Genomic DNA, 22,760 nt, shown 5'->3' with positions numbered 1-22,760 from the left:
AGAGCAGATAATACATGTGCAGGCCTACCAATGAAGTAAGTCATATCCACTTCACTCTTGAACAAAGGCCAGACCTCTTCTGTGTCCGTGGACAGACCTAAACCTCATCTGCACAATGTAATTCGGAAACTTAGGAAACACAGGTGATGTAATTGAAAAATATGGAGTTTCTTTTCCTCATTTCACAATCACATCACCTGTGTTTCCTTTGCTTAGGTATCTCATAGTGCAGATGGACTCTAGCATATCAAAGAGTACACAGAAGTTGAGCAGTGTATACAACAATTTTGACATTTACAAAACATTCAGCTTCTTATCTTGTTGGAGATGAAATGAGGCCTGTCTTGCAACATGGTGCATATTTTGCATCACTGCTGCATTGGTTTCATGTGGCACAGGACTTTACAGCATGACACATCTGCCTAGATGCATCAAGTTGTAAATATGTCACCACATAGGAAATCTTTTGCACCACCGCTGCGTCACAAAAGTGACGCACAGTGGCGCAAAAGAGTCACACACCTATCATAAATCTGTCCCTAACATTTTAAATGATTGATTCAGGATGACGATAAGGTGTGACCTATCCAGAGGTTTGTTTGAGGTGAGGCCTACTCAGGGTTGGAGATGAGATTTACACTTGTTGAAGAGTATAGAGCAGATAATACATGTGCAGGCCTACCAATGAAGTAAGTCATATCCACTTCACTCTTGAACAAAGGCCAGACCTCTTCTGTGTCCGTGGACAGACCTAAACCTCATCTGCACAATGTCATTCAGAAACTTAGGAAACACAGGTGATGTAATTGAAAAATATGGAGTTTCTTTTCCTCATTTCACAATCACATCACCTGTGTTTCCTTTGCTTAGGTATCTCATAGTGCAGATGGACTCTAGCATATCAAAGAGTACACAGAAGTTGAGCAGTGTATACAACAATTTTGACATTTACAAAACATTCAGCTTCTTATCTTGTTGGAGATGAAATGAGGCCTGTCTTGCAATATGGTGCATATTTTGCATCACTGCTGCATCGGTTTCATGTTTTCATAGGAAATCTTTTGCACCACCGCTGCGTCACAAAAGTGTCGCACAGCGGCGAAAAAAAGTCACACACCTATCATAAATAAAATGACTTAAAAAGGCCTAAGACACATGAAAGCATTTTTTTTAAGGCCCTTGCAACATTTTTGGGACATTTTTGACATGGCTATGTTAGTCAAAGAATTAAAATCTAAATTTGCCAAGCACAGATGTGGGCATATTTACAAGGACCTTGCACCAAAGTGAAAGGTCTTAAATTAAAATGGAAAAAATAACATCAGAGAGACTCAAAGGCCTTATAAATATGCCCCAAGCAACCTATGAAGCCCTAGCAGTACATATCAAGAAACCTAATTGTTTTAAAAAATCGTTTTTAAACACATCATCTAAATGAATTATATATCTACATTCAAGGAGAAATGACTTAAAATGGCCTAAGACACATGAAATCGTTTTTTTTAAGGCCCTTGCAACATTTTTGGGTCATTTTTGACATGGCTATGTTAGTCAAAGAATTAAAATCTAAATTTGCCAAGCACAGATGGGGGCATATTTACAAGGACCTTGCACCAAAGGGAAAGGTCTTAAATTAAAATGGAAAAAATAACATCAGAGAGACTCAAAGGCCTTATAAATATGCCCCAAGCAACCTATGAAGCTCTAGCAGTACATATCAAGAAACCTAATTGTTTTAAAAAATCGTTTTTAAACACATCATCTAAATGAATTATATATCTACATTCAAGGAGAAATGACTTAAAATAGCCTAAGACACATAAAATCATTTTTTTTAAGGCCCTTGCAACATTTTTGTGTCACTTTTAACATGGCTATGTTAGTCAAAGAATTAAAATCTAAATTTGCCAAGCACAGATGGGGGCATATTTACAAGGACCTTGCACCAAAGGGAAAGGTCTTAAATTAAAGTGGAAAAAATAACATCAGAGAGACTCAAAGGCCTTATAAATATGCCCCAAGCAACCTATGAAGCTCTAGCAGTACATATCAAGAAACCTAATTGTTTTAAAAAATCGTTTTTTAAACACATCATCTAAATGAATTATATATCTACATTCAAGGAGAAATGACTTAAAATGGCCTAAGACACATGAAATCGTTTTTTTTAAGGCCCTTGCAACATTTTTGTGTCACTTTTAACATGGCTATGTAACACAAAGAAACAAAATCTATTTGTAAAACACTTGACACCAAGCAACATTTTAAATACACAACTTTCTTCATAATTTTCTCCCAAAACCATACTATTCTCTATCTAAATTAAATGAATCTTTTCTCACCTTAGCAAATACTTTATGAGTTTCAAAACAGTCTCAGAAACACACCAAATTGTCTTTAGCAGAGCAAAAGGTATGCACTCCAGAGTCTGCAGCTATGAAAAGCACAGAAATGCTGTAACTCATCACACATATCTCTCATGTCACCCAATCAAAACTCTTCCCTCACTTTTTTCAAATCAACACCCTTCCCCCCTCTGGCCTTTCTGCCTTTTTTGCATATCAACCACCTCCTGAAAGACCTCTGATGTTTGCAAGTTCACACAACAATGTTTCAATTGAACTCTGAACTCTCAGTGCACCTGCGTATCCAGAGCAATCTTTCATTAAATGATTTTTTCTTGACCATTCAAATTACATCTTTCAAAGAACACATCCATGCACCCTAACTTTCTGTTTTCAGCAATCAAAATCCACCAATCACTGCTACTGCTTCCTTAACACAGAAACTCCACAGTTTTTTTCATTTTAAACTCTTTTTTTTCCAACTGCCATTTCATTGCCACACTTCATCTGACTGCAGCAGAACCTTCTCTCACCATGTTTTCTGTCTGGATTGTTGGACATAGTTACATCTACTGGGCTCAAAGGTATGCTGAGAACAGAAATTTACCTAATCTCAATTTACAAGATGTGGAAATTAAGTGGTTTGGCCACAGAGGATTAAAATGTCACCAGTTGATACCATTGGTGAAAACCTTTATGCATTTGCCTAAACCTGACCTGTTAATTGTGCACTGTGGAGGTAATGACTTGGGCACTTTGACTGGTGTAGGTCTGGAAATGCTTTTAAAGGACACCTTTGAGCAATTGATGGCACTTTTTCCTCAAACTGCCTTGGTATATTCAAATATATACCAAAGACAGAAATGGAGGTGGTCGAACCAATTTTGTCCACAAATTGAGAAGTCAAGGAAGCATGTAAACAAATCTGTTTCAGCTTACATGAGAGACCATGGAATGGGCTCCATGTACAACAATAACTTGCGTTACTACATGCAAGATATCTACAGAGGTGATGGAGTTCACTTCTCAGATGAGGGCAACAGAGTTTTCATTTTGAATTTAAGACTGTGCATTGGTACCTACTTATAAGTACCTAAATGTACCATAAACCCAAAAGCTCTTCTCAGAGCTACCCTACATCTGATCACTCACAATTATTAATTTACTCTAACTTTTTTCACAAATTTTCAACAAAGTACGCTCCCCGGAGCGCTACCCGGTACGCGAACCGGAAGGTAACCGCGCGAATGTTTAAAAAAAAATGTTTTTTTTCCGCACATATGGGCCTCCTCAGCCACCCTCAGAAAACCTAGGGGGTCAAAATACGTCTACCGTGCCCCCTTCTACCCATTCTGAACATTATTTGCCCTCCATCTTGTATCTTAATTCAACCGAAACACAAAATGGTGGACTCCCGTAACGCTGCCGGTTCGCGTACCGGGGCGCTCACCGGGAAGCGCTCCATTAAAAAAGGTGGGAAAGTAATTTACAGAAGAAACCCTGGAGACACTTTCACCAAATATAGAATTGCTCATACTACATACCAATCCCTACCATTTTCACTAATTTGGTTGGAATTCCATTTAGTTATTTAGCCTGTAGACCTCTCTAAATACCCTGAGGTAAATTACTTCACAAAACACATCTGAAGTGTTGAAATTGACAACCAATTAAAATGTTACTTTCATTTTCTACTTTTTTTACCTGACATTTGATTGGTTATGTACCTGAATATATATAAAAAAAGAGAGAGAAACACAGCCATTTTGACTACTACTTCCTGGTGTACATTTCAATAGGATTTTCAGTAATTACTTCAACTTCTTTATAAAGGTAAGTTGTTATTTTAAAAACTGAAGTATATTGTGCACTTTAAGTTAATATGGTAAATTTTTTCTGATAGTTATATACTATCCCTCTGTAGTAGTTATACATTTAGATAGACTTCTCTGTTATAGTTATGGATGGAGTTAGGCTTGTCTTGTATAATTATGAATTTATTTACCTTAAATCACATACACTTTTTTATATTCCTACTTCCACTCTGATACTATACACTGCCCAAAGATAAATTCACTGTTAAAAACTGCCTATCTAAAATTAATCCCAACAGTGCCCTATCTCTACTAATATATTTTTTTTAATGCAAATTTCAGGCAAAATGGAAGGCGAACAGAAAATTTCATTTGAAATTGTCCTTCCAGAGACCAACGAAGAAATCATTGATCCAAATTACATTAATTTTATGGATGAAACTTGGGACGAAGAACTACTGCAATGTGTGCAATCAGTAGATGTCCTCCTTGAAAATGAGGACATTTTACACACTCAAACATTACAAGCTATGTTCAATGAAAATAACGACATTTCAGACAGTGAAATGTTAGACATTTTATTAAATTTTGAAACACAATCACAATAATAAATAATTGCTTAAAAAATAAAGAAATTAAACAAAAATCAACAAAACAAACAATCAATTAACATACAATATTTGAAAAGTCTATCATTCTTTTTTCCTTATAGTACGCTCCCCAGACCGCTTCCCGGTGCGCGTACCGGGCGCTCCCCACGCAAAAAAAACAAAACAATTTTATTTTTTTTGCCCCGCGGGGCCCTTTTAAAGCCTCCACATCAAACCTAGGGTGTCAGGGAGGATCTACTATGCCCCCTTATGGTCATTTCCCCCTTTGTTTTGGCCTCCTCTTGTCTCTCGATCCTACCGAGAGACAAGATGGCGGCCGCTCCGGACTGTTTAGAATGTTGACAGACACCGGAGAGCCAATCAGCTTCGCTTCGCGAAGTTCCGTTACGCGTCAAGTACGCGAACCGGAGCGCTGCCCGGAGCGCGCTTACAGATATATATCTTTTTTTTAATGTTAATTTCTCAAAATCCACTGGAGCACATATCTTGAGACCTAGCAAAGGCACATCAGGCTAACAGTCCCTACAATTTTGCCAAGTTTCGTGCAAATCCATTCAGCCGTTCGGGCTAAAAGTGAGGCCAACCGCCCTATGGAAATTAACATGGGAAAAACGCGTTTTGGGACCCCCCTTTTTTCTCGGCCCCCCCTTTTTTCTCGGCCCCCCCTTGACGACCCCCCCCCAAAATTTCAGTGGCTGCTCAGAAACAAAATGTTCCATTTTCCTGAAAATTTCAGCCAATTCCGTCCACAAACGCCAAAGTTATTAGACATAGAATTTTCAAAAATCCCATAGAGAAAAAATCCTAACTATATATACCTACTGGCGACCGCCAGTAGCTAATATATATATATATATATATATATATATATATATATACATAGAGTTGTAGCTATTCCTAAGCCACAGTATCGGCGGGCTCACGGCAGGGGTAGCCACCCCCTTAAATGAATCACGTCACCACCAGCGCTCTCCTTCCCGATATTTTGGAAAAGAATTACACAGGAGCCGTGGCCTCGGTTTAAAGTGCAGGTTTATTTCCAGACACAACGTCCTACGCGTTTCGGAGTGAACACTACTCCTTCATCACGGGCAAAAATTGTGCATCTTAACAACACTAATAAAGAAAAGTAAAGTGTCACGTGGTATAACAACATAGACAAAATATTTGATGCTTGTACTTATTTTACAAAATATGTAGCAAATTCATTGTTAATTATTTTAGATGAGTGACCGCTTGCTGATATTGTGACCAGAGCTTATTCTAAACATTTAAAAATGAAAATAAAATGTCTCCAACCTCAAAAGTTACCGTCCGTAATTTTCACGAGGTTTAGTTGCATGTATTCATAAAATATAACTATTGTGCTGTCCCTGTGCCTATTATAAAATAAAGTAAAGCCCCAATGAGTAATTAATATTTCTTACTCGGCAAACATGAGACTCGAACCCTCCGTCTCAAAAGACAAAAAACACAATGACAGCCTAATAACCGCTTGCGCTACACAGTTAAGCTATGCTTAATATAGAACTGCTGTGGTACATCCGTGAAGATACTTAATGAAGAATCATTTGACAATTCAAAATATTGCCCAAGTGGGCTAACGTAACTCATATGTCTATTTCAAATTAGTTTATAGTGTCGGCAAACTACAGGGCACACAATGTCCGATATCTCATTTTAACATGTAAAAAGGAAATAAAGTATTGCCCAAGTGGGCCAGTACTGTTCCCAGTAGATGTTGTGACAAATCATGCCCCAGTGGGCTAATGGTCTTGGTCAGCAAAGTAGCTTCTCATCACTCATTCTTGTACATACATCGATAATATCTAGAAAAATAAGATAAAGTCCTGTTAAAATCTTCATACCCAAAAAAATGGGGTTCCTGAAGAAAATACACAAAATTCTAAAAACAACAAAACAGAATAGCAACAGCAACAATTATTCTACAACTGTATGAAATGAATTTAATGCAAGTGCACTTCCATTTCTTCGTCCATATTCAACCCATGGGGCACCATGGTGTTGAATCTGATAATAAATTTGGACTCTAGTTTCCTTAGTTCAAGCAATCTATTGCCCCCTCTCATATTGGGAGAAACACAATCAATAGCTGCAAATCTAACAAGATTAGCATTGCTTTTGTGATACTCGTAAAAATGTCGGGCTATCGGATAGGTTCTATCATTGTTACTGATTGCCCTTAAGTGCTCTAACACTCTCTTCTTGCCTTTATGGATGGTACTGCCAATGTAGTACTTTGAGCAAGGACATTTGAGGGTGTAGACAACATATTCAGTGTTGCAATTGAGATGTTTATGGATGACCCATGGAGCCTCATTGTCATGAAATTTCAGAGATTTGACACTACTGCTATATTTGCAGGCCTTACATTGGTTGCAAGTAAAAAAGCCTTGTACTGCATTCTTTTTTATAGGGATCGGGATCATATTACTGCACAACTGATCCCCTAGTGACTTGGGTTTGCGAAAGGTTAGAGATGGATAGTCACCTATATAGTCTTTCAGGTCATTGTCTGTTTTTAAGACCTCCCAAAATTTCTTGAGGCTTTTTCTAACCTCCCACGCATGAGTATTGTAGGTCGTGATGAATCTTATTTTCACTTTGGGCTTATTTAAAGACTCATCAGGTTTTGGAAAAATAAGTTCATGACGATTGAGAGCATCCACTTTATTAATGGCTTTTTTGACTGTTTTGGAACTATAGCCTCGGGTCAAAAATCTCTCACTCATGATTTCTTTCTCTTGTTCAAATTTCTCGGTTGTACTGCAATTCCTGCGGGCTCTTAACAATTCACCGTAAGGTATGCTCTTTATAAGATTGTGAGGATGGCAGCTGTCCGCATGTAGTAGACTGTTGCCCGCCGTTGTTTTTCTAAATAAGGAGCTTACAATAGTGTTATTGCTTATCTCTAGTTTGAGATCCAGAAATTCCATGGAGTCTTTACTTATATTATGTGTGAATTGGAGATTCATTTGGTTGTTATTTAGTAATTTCACAAATTCAATTGCTTGTAGGTCAGTGCCACTCCACACACAAAAAATGTCGTCTATGTACCGCAACCAGAGGACGGCGTGGTCTTGAAATAGCCTGATCTTATGGACAACCTGCTCCTCCCACCAGCCCAGGTAAAGACCCGCAAAGCTGGGGGCGAAGCAGGTCCCCATCGCCGTCCCCTGGATTTGTCTGTAGATGTTTTTATCAAATAAGAAAAAATTGTTTGTTAAACAAATCTCAATCATTTTTAGTAACATGTTAGTATGCTGAAAGAAACCTAAAGGTCTATTCTGAAAGAAATGTTTGCAAGCTTCCAGACCTAGAGTTTGTGGAATGCTTGTGTACAAGCTGCAAACATTTAGGCCTAGCATCAAGTACTGGGGAGACCATTCGATTTCACTGATGTGTTTAAAAAAATCGCTGGTATCAAGGACAAACGAAGGAAGAGACTGGACCAAAGGCTGCAGAAAATGGTCTACATACTTTGAAGTGTTCTCTAAGGCACTTCCACAAGAGGAAACAATCGGTCTACCTGGTGGTCGTTGGGCATTCTTATGTAATTTGGGAAGCAAGTACAAAACAGGTAATTTTGGATATTTGCATGCCAGATAGGAAAATTCATCTGTACTTAATATGCTTTCATCTTTCCACTTTGTTATTTGGTTAGCAACACTAGACATAGCTTGATCATACATCATCCTAGTGGTCTGGCAGTATCTGCTAGTATCAGACAATTGTGAATATCCTTCTTGTCTATACATGTCTAGTGGCCAGATGACAACATTCCCACCTTTATCACTTTTTTTAATGACAAAGTCACGATTCAATTCAAGACTGTCCAAAGCTTCTCGTTGTTTTTTAGTCAAATTATTTCTCATTTGAAATTTACGTGATTTTAAACATTTAAATTCATTTACCATTCCTTTCTCAAAACAATTAATCGCTTCACAGTTTATTTGAGGTATGAATATTGATTTGGGTTTAAATGGAGTCACTGCCATCATATCCAAAGTCAAATCATTATTCATTGCGTTCGAGATAGGGTTTTCTACCCTCCCCTCATCACCGGCCAATTCATATACCTCTTGTAAAGTCTCAATGTCCCCAATTCGGAGATCCGGTTGTTCAATAGAACATTCAGTGACTTGTTTCCTAGGTTTGTTTGAAAACCACTTTTTGAGTTTGAGCTTTCTTATATAGTGGAATAGGTCAATTCTTGATTCTGTGTAATTAAAACTAGACGTTGGACAAAAAGATAAGCCTAACATTAAAACATCAAGTTCTTCCTCACTTAAAATATAATTTGAAAGATTTACCACAGTCTTGTTCTTCATGTTTTCTTCACAAATTTGCCCCTTGTTCTTGTTCCCACCGGGCTGTCTGATTGCATGGAGTAGTTTTGCTTTTTTCCTCCTCTTCCTCCTCTTCCACGCCCTCTTACCGGGCTGTCGCTGTTGGCCATCGCATTTGACCTTTCTTTTGCCAGCAACTCGTATTCCTTTAAAAATCGTGCTTTTAATAATTCAGCTTCATTGTCGTACTGTTGAGGTGTTACTTCAGAGTCACACTGCAGGATTTGTTCAGTTAGTTGGGATATACCACTCCCGGAGGCTGTAGATTCTTCTGCTCCCTTAGATAAACCCTCACTGGATTTTATTTGAGTGGTATGTTCACTTCTCAATTTTTCAAACTTCTTTCCAAAGGTCAAAATTTGACCATTCCTGTAATCAATCTCATCTCTCTCAAACTTGGATAATTTTTTCATTTTGATTTCTTCTTCTAATTTCTCAAGTCGTTTATTCATTTTTTCCATTTCGGTACTGAATTCATCATCTCCCAGTAATTCTTTTAATTTGGCAATTATTTCTTCACTTTCTAGTGTTAATTTTACACTTTCCTTTTCAGCAGATTTAATCAGTAACTTCAACATGTTCATAGAACAGTTATGGTTGTTTTCCATCCATTGTGTTATTAATTCTGGATCTGGTTGTTGTAATGTGGGGGTTATAAAGATGCGCAAACCCCGAGGTATTCTGTTGCAATCCACATAATGTTGGAGCGCCGTAGCCTCCCACCACTTAGATTGCTCTTTTTTGAGCACTTTCCATAGAGTATCCCATAATTTCCGTTTGTCTTTCCCTATGTTGGGGGCAGTTGTAGACTTATCGCCGCCATTGTCACTGCGGGCGATTTCATCAAACGATAGTGTCGCTGCCGCTTTTCGTTTTGTGTTTCTTGTGTCTGCCATTATTTATTTACGGTTAAATGCAAACACGTAAATCCCGATGTTGTTCTCGGGCTGCACGTTCTTTGTAGCCCCGTGAGTTGTTTATTCACTCACGCGCTTATCCGAATAACACAATTAAGTTTCTCATTCGTATGCAGCACCCGTGGCGTGTTTGCCGACTCACCAGCTAAGTCCAAGTACGGAGATTGCAGCTCCCTGCCTCTCCCGCTCGTTGCTTCGCCTGTGCTCCGGTTCCACTATCCATCCGCTGCTTAAATCCAAATGGCGTTATCGTGTGAGCAAGGGATTTTAAAGTTCATAAACATAGAGTTGTAGCTATTCCCAAGCCACAGTATCGGCGGGCTCACGGCAGGGGTAGCCACCCCCTTAAATGAATCACGTCACCACCAGCGCTCTCCTTCCCGTCCTCTGGTTGCGGTACATAGACGACATTTTTTGTGTGTGGAGTGGCACTGACCTACAAGCAATTGAATTTGTGAAATTACTAAATAACAACCAAATGAATCTCCAATTCACACATAATATAAGTAAAGACTCCATGGAATTTCTGGATCTCAAACTAGAGATAAGCAATAACACTATTGTAAGCTCCTTATTTAGAAAAACAACGGCGGGCAACAGTCTACTACATGCGGACAGCTGCCATCCTCACAATCTTATAAAGAGCATACCTTACGGTGAATTGTTAAGAGCCCGCAGGAATTGCAGTACAACCGAGAAATTTGAACAAGAGAAAGAAATCATGAGTGAGAGATTTTTGACCCGAGGCTATAGTTCCAAAACAGTCAAAAAAGCCATTAATAAAGTGGATGCTCTCAATCGTCATGAACTTATTTTTCCAAAACCTGATGAGTCTTTAAATAAGCCCAAAGAGAAAATAAGATTCATCACGACCTACAATACTCATGCGCGGGAGGTTAGAAAAAGCCTCAAGAAATTTTGGGAGGTCTTAAAAACAGACAATGACCTGAAAGACTATATAGGTGACTATCCATCTCTAACCTTTCGCAAACCCAAGTCACTAGGGGATCAGTTGTGCAGTAATATGATCCCGATCCCTATAAAAAAGAATGCAGTACAAGGCTTTTTTACTTGCAACCAATGTAAGGCCTGCAAATATAGCAGTAGTGTCAAATCTCTGAAATTTCATGACAATGAGGCTCCATGGGTCATCCATAAACATCTCAATTGCAACACTGAATATGTTGTCTACACCCTCAAATGTCCTTGCTCAAAGTACTACATTGGCAGTACCATCCATAAAGGCAAGAAGAGAGTGTTAGAGCACTTAAGGGCAATCAGTAACAATGATAGAACCTATCCGATAGCCCGACATTTTTACGAGTATCACAAAAGCAATGCTAATCTTGTTAGATTTGCAGCTATTGATTGTGTTTCTCCCAATATGAGAGGGGGCAATAGATTGCTTGAACTAAGGAAACTAGAGTCCAAATTTATTATCAGATTCAACACCATGGTGCCCCATGGGTTGAATATGGACGAAGAAATGGAAGTGCACTTGCATTAAATTCATTTCATACAGTTGTAGAATAATTGTTGCTGTTGCTATTCTGTTTTGTTGTTTTTAGAATTTTGTGTATTTTCTTCAGGAACCCCATTTTTTTGGGTATGAAGATTTTAACAGGACTTTATCTTATTTTTCTAGATATTATCGATGTATGTACAAGAATGAGTGATGAGAAGCTACTTTGCTGACCAAGACCATTAGCCCACTGGGGCATGATTTGTCACAACATCTACTGGGAACAGTACTGGCCCACTTGGGCAATACTTTATTTCCTTTTTACATGTTAAAATGAGATATCGGACATTGTGTGCCCTGTAGTTTGCCGACACTATAAACTGAATTTGAAATAGACATATGAGTTACGTTAGCCCACTTGGGCAATATTTTGAATTGTCAAATGATTCTTCATTAAGTATCTTCACGGATGTACCACAGCAGTTCTATATTAAGCATAGCTTAACTGTGTAGCGCAAGCGGTTATTAGGCTGTCATTGTGTTTTTTGTCTTTTGAGACGGAGGGTTCGAGTCTCATGTTTGCCGAGTAAGAAATATTAATTACTCATTGGGGCTTTACTTTATTTTATAATAGGCACAGGGACAGCACAATAGTTATATTTTATGAATACATGCAACTAAACCTCGTGAAAATTACGGACGGTAACTTTTGAGGTTGGAGACATTTTATTTTCATTTTTAAATGTTTAGAATAAGCTCTGGTCACAATATCAGCAAGCGGTCACTCATCTAAAATAATTAACAATGAATTTGCTACATATTTTGTAAAATAAGTACAAGCATCAAATATTTTGTCTATGTTGTTATACCACGTGACACTTTACTTTTCTTTATTAGTGTTGTTAAGATGCACAATTTTTGCCCGTGATGAAGGAGTAGTGTTCACTCCGAAACGCGTAGGACGTTGTGTCTGGAAATAAACCTGCACTTTAAACCGAGGCCACGGCTCCTGTGTAATTCTTTTCCAAAATATCGGGAAGGAGAGCGCTGGTGGTGACGTGATTCATATATATATATATATATATATATATATATATATTACCTACTGGCGGTCGCCAGTAGGTATATATAGTTAGGATCGATTTCCATAGGGAAATCGCAACATTCTATTTGGAATAACTTTGGCACCGGTTGAGCAATCAGGCTGAATTGTTCAGCAACTTTGCCTCGCGGCTCTCCGCTCCTTCCCTGAAAGTTTGGGGGGGATTCATCAAGCGGGGGCTGAGATAAAAGGGGGGTCCCAAAACGTGTTTTCCCCATGTTAATTTCCATAGGGCGGTCTGTCGCAGTTTTAGCTCGAACGGCTGAATGGATTTTCACCAAACTTGGCAAAATTGTAGGGACTGGTAGCCCGATGTGCCTTTGCTATGTCTCAAGATATGTGCTCCAGTGGATTTTGAGTAATTTAGGTTTAAACATTTTTATATATCTGTAAGCGCGCCCCGGTACGCGTACCGGGGAGCGCTCCGGGCGCGCCACGCGACTTGCGCACGGCAAGCTGATTGGCTCTCGGGTGTCTGTAAACATTCGAAACAGTCAGCAGCGGCCGCCATCTTGTGTCTCGGTAGGATTGAGATACAAGAGGTGGCAAAAATCAAAGGGGGAAATGAGCAAAAGGGGGCAGGGTACACCCCCCCTGACCCCCTAGGTTTGATGTGGGGGCCATAAAAGGGTCCCGTGGGACAAATTTTTTTTTTTTTTAAAAATGCGATTTTCGCGGGGGGAGCGCCCGGTACGCGCACCGGGGAGCGTACGAGGGAGCGTACTTAGGTGAAAAATAGTGAAAATAATAGTGTAAAATAATCATTTTGAGTGATTACATGTAGGGTAGCTCTGAAAAGAACTTTTGGGTTCTGTGGCTGTTTTAGGTACCTACAAGTGTGTCCCACACACACCCACATGCACACAACCCCACACTCACACACCCACACACTCCCCACACACACTTCACACATGCACACTTCCACCCACAGTCAAACACCCCACACCCCCACATCGACACCTTACACATCCACAGCTACACCCACATCCCACACACCCACACTAAAACACACACCTCACCCCCCTTCCACCACACACACACACACATGCACATACACACAAATATCTCACAGACACACCACACACATCCCACACACACATCTCCCCCCAACACACAGAGACAACTCACAGACACATCCATACATCTCATACATACATACACATCCTAAACACATACCTCCCACACCCACACACACCCCACACACACCTCACACACCCACACTCCCGCCTACACTCAAACACCCCACACACCCACACCCACACCTTACATACCAATATCCCCACCCACATCCATATACCCCACACACCTATACACCTCATCCCCCTAGACACACAGACACACACATACACACCTCACAGACACCCCCCGCACATCCCCCACACACACCTCCCCCACCCTGTACAATGCAGTATCTCCACAAGGGGAGTGTAACATCCTCCATCTACATAACTTTCTAAAAACCAAAGCGGCGAGTTTGCCCCGAAATATACTAGTAGCCGGTGATTTTAACGCGCATCCATGTGGCAATCCAGAAATGACACCTATCGGCTCCCTAGGTTGCAATAACAGGTCTGGTTTTCATTTTGACCACTCGACGCGTGGCACGCATGTTAACAACTTAATTGACGATAGGAATTTAACTGTTGCTATGTCCATGATGGCGGATTCTCACATCTTTGATGTTCCCACTTACAAAGGCTCAGGTCGTGGATCCTACATAGACCATATTCTACTCTCCAGTGATCTTGTTCATTTAGCCTCTGACTTTCAAATTCAAATAAGTATCCACAGCGACCATAACCCCATTTCCATCGTAGAAGGAGGAGATATGTTTGAACAACGGAAGACGCGCACAGATTGTGGGTCCTTAAAGTCAATAAACGGAAATCGCCGATTGAAATGGTCAATGGTGAACAGTGACACTTTGTACAGCTCAATTAACATCAGTTGCAGCCAAGAACTTGGTCTTTGTGTCTCCCCAACCACATCGCCCGAAATGACTTTAAATGCCTTCTCTGATGTGGTACAACAAGTTGGTCAAATGTTAACTATACCAGCGAAGGGCCAGTCTGATTGCCAACCTAGATGGTTTGATCAAGCATGTTCAAAGGCCGGGCGAAATCTTAAAAAAGCATTAAAGACTAACCCAAGAGACTTTGCCCTCATAAAGATCTTGAGAGCTAAATATAAGGCAACTCTGGCATCCCGGAAAAGAGAAGTAAGAGCACGCACCTGGGAGTCTCTGCTCAACCCCACAGTCCTGGGTAATAGCTCTAAGTTCTGGAACATTATTAATAAGCCATTGTTTGATGATCCCAGTAATTCTTCGCCTGGAACTAATATAACCGAGGAAGAGTGGGTCTCCCATTTTAGTGTAATTTTCAAAAGTGATGAGCCACAAGCGGAATTTGATTTTAAAACTTCTGAGGAAGCTCGGCTGTGCTTTACAGCCGGGGAGGTAGAGAAGGGGATCCGGGGTTTAACCTGCAATAAGGCTCCTGGCCCTGACGGCCTCCCCCCTGATTTATTCAAATCCAACATCCACCTATGGGCTCCCGTCCTTACTGCAGTAATAAACGCTGGAGCATTAATTGGCTGCCCCAAGTCTTGGGGTCCTCAACCATAGTACCCGTTTTTAAGAAGGGCGACCGAAACAGTGCAGTATGTTATAGACCTATTTCCCTGATTAACTCAGTTGACAAGGTGGTGGGGGGTATAATTTTAAATAGACTGGTAGCATGGGCAAATGAAAATAACATAATGTAGCCTATACAATATGGGTTCAGACCAGGCCATTCAACTGTAACTCAATGTCTGAATCTGTACCTAATAAATGGTAAATACACTATGGCCAGAAAAGGGACCATCCATATGGCCTTTATGGACTTATCGTCCGCTTTTGACTGCGTTGACAGAGGTAGGCTCTGGGAGGTCCTGCAAAAAATGGGGGTGGAGCAAAATTTAATAAATTTTCTGGCCGACCTTCACTCGGACACAAGAGCAAATGTCCGTTATACCCAAGACATGAAAGTAACTAGGGATTTTAGGATAAATCGGGGAGTCATACAGGGGTGTATTTTAGCCCCGTTTCTTTTTAATCTTTATATTAATGATTTGGAGGAGCACTTATTAAAAACTGGTACTGATTATCCATTCATAGGAAGGAAGGGCGTGCCCGTCCTGCTATATGCGGACGACGCAGTCCTAATTTCTAGAACCGCAATTGGCCTCCAAACCCTGCTAGACTCCTTCCTCGTATTCATGAACTCTCGAGGCCTGAGCATCAACAATTCGAAATCTTTCGCCATGATGACAGGATCAGGCCCCAGAAAGTTATACCCTTACTCAGTCAACGGTGAAAAAATACCGATAACCAAGACCTTTTCATACCTTGGTGTTCTTTTTGATCACAAACTAACGTGGGCACCAGCGGTACGAAAGAAGAAGGGTGAAGTAGTGCAGCAATTATAGATTTCGCAAGGAAAATGGGAAATAGCCCAGTGGCTGCCCTGATGAAGCTATACCAAGCTAAAAGCACGGCTGTCGCGTGGTACGGGAGTGAATTATGGGGCTTTGTTCCTCTAGACGACCTTGAGGTTACTGAAAATAACTTCTTCAAACAAGTGCTAAGGGTTCCAAGGGGAACGGCAAATTTTTCAGTCCATGAAGAACTAGGCATGCCCTTTTTAAGCGACAGAATTGCTGAAAATCCTTTGCTGTGCTGGCTAAATTGCTGGCTGAATACAGACATACCCCTCACCAGAAACATCTTACACGAAGCACTATCGTGGGAAGGGAGGTACAAGATCCCATGGATAAGTTATGTCAGAAGATGTTTTCTCAAAATGGGATGGGTGGACCTCTTCCTAGCCCCAGAGTCAATCACTAAACCTGATGTAAACTATATGAAGAACACCTTTATGTCATCTAGGCACCTAGCTAGGGAGGAAAGAGAGCTCAAGAAAAGCAGTGTGAGGCTGCATGTTCTGACAAAAACCTGTCCACAAATGGAACCCTACCTATCCTGGCCCATGTCTGGTTACGAAAGTTTTTTGCTGACAAGGTTTCGCTTTGACCTGTTTCACTTATTGTTAGCTGTACCAAGTGGGGCTCATAGAGGCCAACTGTTGCCAGCTTGCAGCTGCTACAATAAGTCTCCGCAAGATCTGGTACACTTTTTATTCATCTGCTCTTATTATACAGTTCCTCGTAAACTGTTTTTAAAACCTCTCCTTTTAAAGCTGAATTTTGCACAAATCAGACCAGCACTTTATTACCTTCAAATGTTAAACTGTGAATGCACTATGTTTATATGTAGCTTTTTAAAATTAGCATTTAAGTTCAGGAAAAGTATGGAAGGTTAATAAATTATGCTACTGATAGGTATATTACTTTTATCCAACTGTATATTTACACTTTTTAACTAGTTATCTCGCTTGTGCTCGTTGCTCTTTATTTTATTCTGTGTCAAATGTTTATGCTATGAAATGCACTTTTATGATTGTCAAATGCAAACAATCGAATAAAGATATTTGACTTGACTTGACCTCCCCCACCCCCACACATGGAGAAAACTCAGTGAAACACTAAAATAATAATTTAAAGTGCTTAGAGGTAGGGTATCTCTGAATAGAGTTGTTGTGTTGTGTGGGTGATTTAAGTACCAACATGTAGGTACCAATGCAGAGTCTTAAATTCTATGTACACCGTTTCCTCTGTAGATAATTTGCATGTTGTTATAGAAGTTATTGTAGTATGTATATGGAATCTATACCATAGTCTGTCAGGGAAGCAGAAACAACATGGAGGCAGGAGATGAAAAAGAGATGTCAAATACACATTGGAGATAATATAGTGGGAGAAAGGAAGTAACTATGAGCAAAATTACTATGTAACACAAATACGTTGCACAGTATACTATAAGTCTGACTTTATATTATAATCAATTTGGTACTAGTTTATGAATTACATATAATAATGAATAATGTCTCGAACAATTTTTGATTATTAAATATACATTTATTTTTCTGATTCTTTTTCAAAATTTAATAGAACGTCTAACATTTGACTGTCCGAAATGTTCTCTTGTTGAGTGAACATAACTTCCAACATTTGACTGTCAGAAACGTCCTCATATTGAATTAACAAATCCACAGATTCTACACATTGTAGAAGTTCATGGTCCCGTGATTCATCCATGAATTCCAAGTCAATGGGTTCAATGATTTCCTCATTGTTCATCTCTAGGACAATTTCAAAGGAAATGTTCTGTTCTCCTTCCATTTTTGTGCTGAAATTTACATTAAAAAAAAATCAGTAGAAATATGGCACTGTTGGGTTTAAGTTCAGACAGGTAGTTTTGATTTTTTAATAGTGAAGTTAACTTTGGGCAATGTATGGTAACAGGCAGGAAGTAGAAATATTAAAAAGTGCCTGTGAAGAAGCGTAAGTAAATTCATAATTATAGCAGAGAAGCCTAAGTCAATTTATAAATATAACAGAGGAGCCTATCTCTATCTATAACTATAGCAGAGGGACAGTAAATAATTATCAGAAAACGTTTTTACAAATTAACTTAAAGTGCCCCTTACAAATTATCAACTTACTTTAGAGAGAGGTGGAGAAGAAAAAATGCGAAAATCCTTTCAAGATGTACCTCAGGTAGTTGTAGTCAAAATGGCCGTGTTTCCCTCTCATTTTTCATTTATATTCATGTACATAACCAATCAAATGTCAGGGAAAAAAAATAGAAAATGAAAGTAACATTTTAATTGGTTGTCAATTCTAACACTTCAGATGTTTTTGTTATGTAATTTACCTCAGGATATTTAGACAGGGCTACAGGCCAAATGGCTGAATGGAATTCCACCAAATTTGGGAAAATGGTAGGGACTGGTATGTAGTATTGCCTATTCTATATTTGGTGAAAGTGTCTCCAGTGGTTTTTATTTAAATTATCTTTTATTATTTTTTTTGGAGCGCTTCCCGGTGCGCGCCCTGGTACGCATACCGGCAGCGCTACGGGAGTCCTCCATTTTGTGTTTCGGTAGATTTGAGTCAGAAAATGGCGGACAAACAACGTTGGGAATGGGTATAAGGGGGCACGGTTGGCACTCCCTGACCCTCTAGGGTTTCTGAGGGGGTCTTAGGAGGCCCATATAGGACAAAAAAAATATATATTTTTAAATTTTCGCGGGGGGAGCGCCCGGTACGCGCACCGGGAAGCGTACCGGGGAGCGTACTTTGGTGAAAAAAAGTGAAAAAAGTTAGAATAAGATAATCATTTGGAGTGATCAGAGATAGGGTAGCCCTGAAAAGGGCTTTTGGGTTCTGTGGCTGATTTAGGTACCTACAAGTAGGTACCAATGCACAGTCTTAAATTCAGGAGGAATATTCTATTCCCTTCATCTGAGAAGTGCACACCATCTCCTCTGTAAATATCTTGCATGTTGTAACGCAAGTTGTTGTTGTATATTGAACCCATTCCATAGTCTCTCATGTAAGCAGAAACAGATTTATTCACGTTTCCGTGCTTTTTCAAATTGTGGACAAAATTGGTTGGACCACCTCCATTTCTGCCTTTGGCATATATTGGAATATACCAAGGCAGTTTGTGGAAAAAGTGCCATCAATTGATCAAAGGTGTCCTTTAAAAGCATTTCCAGACCTACACCAGTCAAAGTGCCCAAGTCATTTCCTCCACAGTGCAGAATTAACAGGTCAGGGTGTGGCAAATGCAAAAAGGTTTTCACCAATGGAATCAATTGGTGACATTTTAATCCTCTGTGGCCAATCCATTTTATGTTCACGTTTGATAAATCAAGGTTGTGTAAATTTCTGGTACTAGCATACCTTTGAGCCCAGTGGATATAACTATGTCCAATAATCCAGACAGAATACATGGTCAGAGGAGGTTCTGGTGCAGTTAGATGAAGTGTGGAAAAGAAATGGCAGTTGGAATAATAGGAGTTTGCACAAAAAACCTGTGCAGTTTCAGTGCTCTTGAATCACAAGCAATGATTGGTAGAATGAGATAGGTGAAAACTGAAAGTTAGGGTGCATGGTTGTGTTCTGTGTAAGAAGTAATTTGAATGGTTAAAAAAAAGTTATTTAAAGAAACCTTACACCAGATAAGCTGGTGTATTTGCAGGTCAAACATCCTTGCAGAGGTGATTTGCAACATTGTAGAATAAACATTTAACCCTGGCAGCTCAGTGAGGAGGGAGTTGCTATGGTAACAGGTAGAAAGGGCTGATGGGGGAAGGGAGTTGGTTTGAATATAGAGAGGGAAGAGTTTTAATTGGTTAACAAAAAGGGATATCTGTGTAGAATTAGAGGTTTTCTGTGCCTTTATGGTTTGCAGTGGTTGGAGAACATACCTTTTGCTCTGGCTCTGGCTATTGGTGTGTGCATCTGACACTGTTGTGAATGTCCTAAAGCATTTGTAAAGGTGAGTTATGATTCATTTAATATACATAGAGACTTGTATACTCTATGGAGAAGATTTGGAAGAATATTGTGGTCTTTACATGTTGCTTTGTGTCATGCTTTTTGATAATGCTTGGTAAAAAGTTTTTACTGCATAGAGTAATTGTATTTTGTAAAATTGTGAATTTTTAGTCGTGACATGGAATGCTTCTACGTAGGACTTGTGCTGTGTTTTGTAAATGTGATGTAAAAAACGATTTTGGGGGGAAAAATAGTTTTTACATTTTTTAAAAGGAATAAAAAATGTGTGCATGTTTAATAGAAATACATTTGACTCTTTACAATGATGTTACCTGTGTTAACTCAGTGTAGGAAACATATTGAGTTTGTTTGCATAGAGGAATTGTAATTTGTAAAATTGTGAAGCTTCATGTGAAAGCTTTTGCCTTAGTCTTATCATTGCTGTGAGGCAGATGGTTGTACATAGGATCTGTGCTGTGTTTCCTAAATGTGATGTTAAAAACGATTTTGGGGAAATGAATGTTTTTTACATATTTGAGTATATTGTGGCACAGCGGTTTAAAAAGGGACGCATCTAATTACATGTGTCTCTTTTTAAATATGGTGCAAAAAGGTACATGTTTGGGCTTTCTTGGGGAGCGTAGGTGGTGAGGCTTGTGTCTAAGAGTGCAGTGAACTAGGCTTCATGAAGCCTATCCCTGACTGCACTGTTAGACACAGGTGTGAATTTGACTCTTTACAATGATGTTACATGTGTTAACTCAGTGTAGGAAGCATATTGAGTTTGTTTGCATAGAGGAATTGTATTTTGTAAAATTGTGAAGCTTCATGTGAAAGCTTTTGCCTTAGTCTTATCCCAGCTGTGAGGCAGATGGTTGTACATAGGATCTGTGCTGTGTTTCCTAAATGTGATTTCAAAATCGATTTTGAGGAAATGAATGTTTTTTACATATTTCAGTATATTGTGACGCAGAGGTTTAAAACGTGACGCATCTAATTACATGTGTCTCTTTTTAAATATGGTGAAAAAAGTACATGTTTGGGCTTTCCTGGGGAGCGTAGGTGGTGAGGCTTGTGTCTAAGAGTGCAGTGGACTAGACTTCATGAAGCCTATCCCTGACTGCACTGTTAGACACAGGTGTGAATTTGACTCCTTACAATGATGTTACATGTGTTAACTCAGTGTAGGAAGCATATAGAGTTTGTTTGCATAGAGGAATTGTAATTTGTAAAATTGTGAAGCTTCATGTGAAAGCTTTTGCCTTAGTCGTATCCCTGCTGTGAGGCAGATGGTTGTACATAGGATCTGTGCTGTGTTTCCTAAATGTGATGTCAAAAACGATTTTGGGGAAATGATTTTTTTTTACTTTTTAAACCTCTGCGCCACATTATAATCAAAAATGTAAAAACCAATCATTTTCTCCAAAATCTTGCACCTGCCTCACAACAGGAATAAGACTGAGGCAAACGCTTTCTCATGGAGCTTCACAATTTTATAAAATACAATTTTATATAACTATATAACTCAATATTTTCTTGGGAAGCATAGGTGGTGAAGCCTGTGTATAAGAGTGCAGTGGAGTTAGACATAGGTCTGATCTTCTTTGTAGTTGTGGACAGAGCTGTCTTCCACTATATTTTTCAATACACTCCTCACCTTTTGTGCACCACTGGAGAATCCTCACCTGATCTGAAACCCTGTATTGATCGTTTGCTTTTTGTCATTGCTTTGTTGTTTGGTAATAGTGGTCTATAATGTGGTACTGTTTTTCTTTAACACAGATTAAAATCGTTATTTGAAGAAAAAGCAAAGATGCCCACAAAGGAAAGGACAAAGAAAGAACGCAACCGGGAAAAATCAAAAATAGCAACGGAATTACAGCATTCTTTCACAACAGATACTTCAAAAAACAGGAACAAAGCTCCTGGTAAGACAACTAAGTCTTTTTTACGCAACATATGTACATCCAGAAAAAATAATGGACACCATGTACAAAAAGAAAATGAGAGAGTAAAATTGAAAAGGAAGGAGAGAAATTCAAAGAATCCTAAAACTGGAGCAGGAGAGAATAATATGTATAGGAATAGAAGGCAGAATCAGTTTAGAGACATTCGTAGACGAATGTTTCGCAATAGGGTGGTTTTAAATTTGTTAAAAAACATTAGGAAAGGTAAACAGAGAGCTGCTTTTTATAAGAAAAAGAAAAGTGTAGCGAAGATTGTTGATCATGCTTTTGAAGTTAAGAAAAAAATATTTATTTTAATAATCAATAGAATTAGGACACTTAACAAGACAATTGATGTTTTCAAATCAAACAGTAGATGGAAAAGAGTAATTAATCGACTAATTTTTGTAAAGTTTTTTCTGGAGAATGGATGCACAGTTCAAGTTGTGAGCCATTTTTTAATGAGGAGAGTTACTTCCAGGAGAATGATTTAGTGCATGCAGTTGACAAAGGTGGTCGAGCGAAAGAAGTGAAAGACGGTTGTCCGATTGAAAAAGAGAAACTTGTGCCTAGAGAACCAGAAGAGGTGTTATCTGATGGAGTTTTAGGGAGACGTACTAAGGGTCCAGTGTACACTTGGAAGTGTAGTAGTATTTGTAGTGTGCGACAGGAATCAATTGATTTGTTTTGTAATTTCTTACGTACATATAGTAAGAAAAGTCTAAAGCAGAAAATGAAGTTGTT

The sequence above is a fragment of the Lissotriton helveticus genome, chromosome 6, assembly GCF_964261635.1.
Source record: "Lissotriton helveticus chromosome 6, aLisHel1.1, whole genome shotgun sequence".
Taxonomy (NCBI): Eukaryota; Metazoa; Chordata; class Amphibia; order Caudata; family Salamandridae; genus Lissotriton; species Lissotriton helveticus.
The sequence above is the reverse complement of the archived record's forward strand: the minus strand, read 5'-3'. Positions refer to the sequence as shown.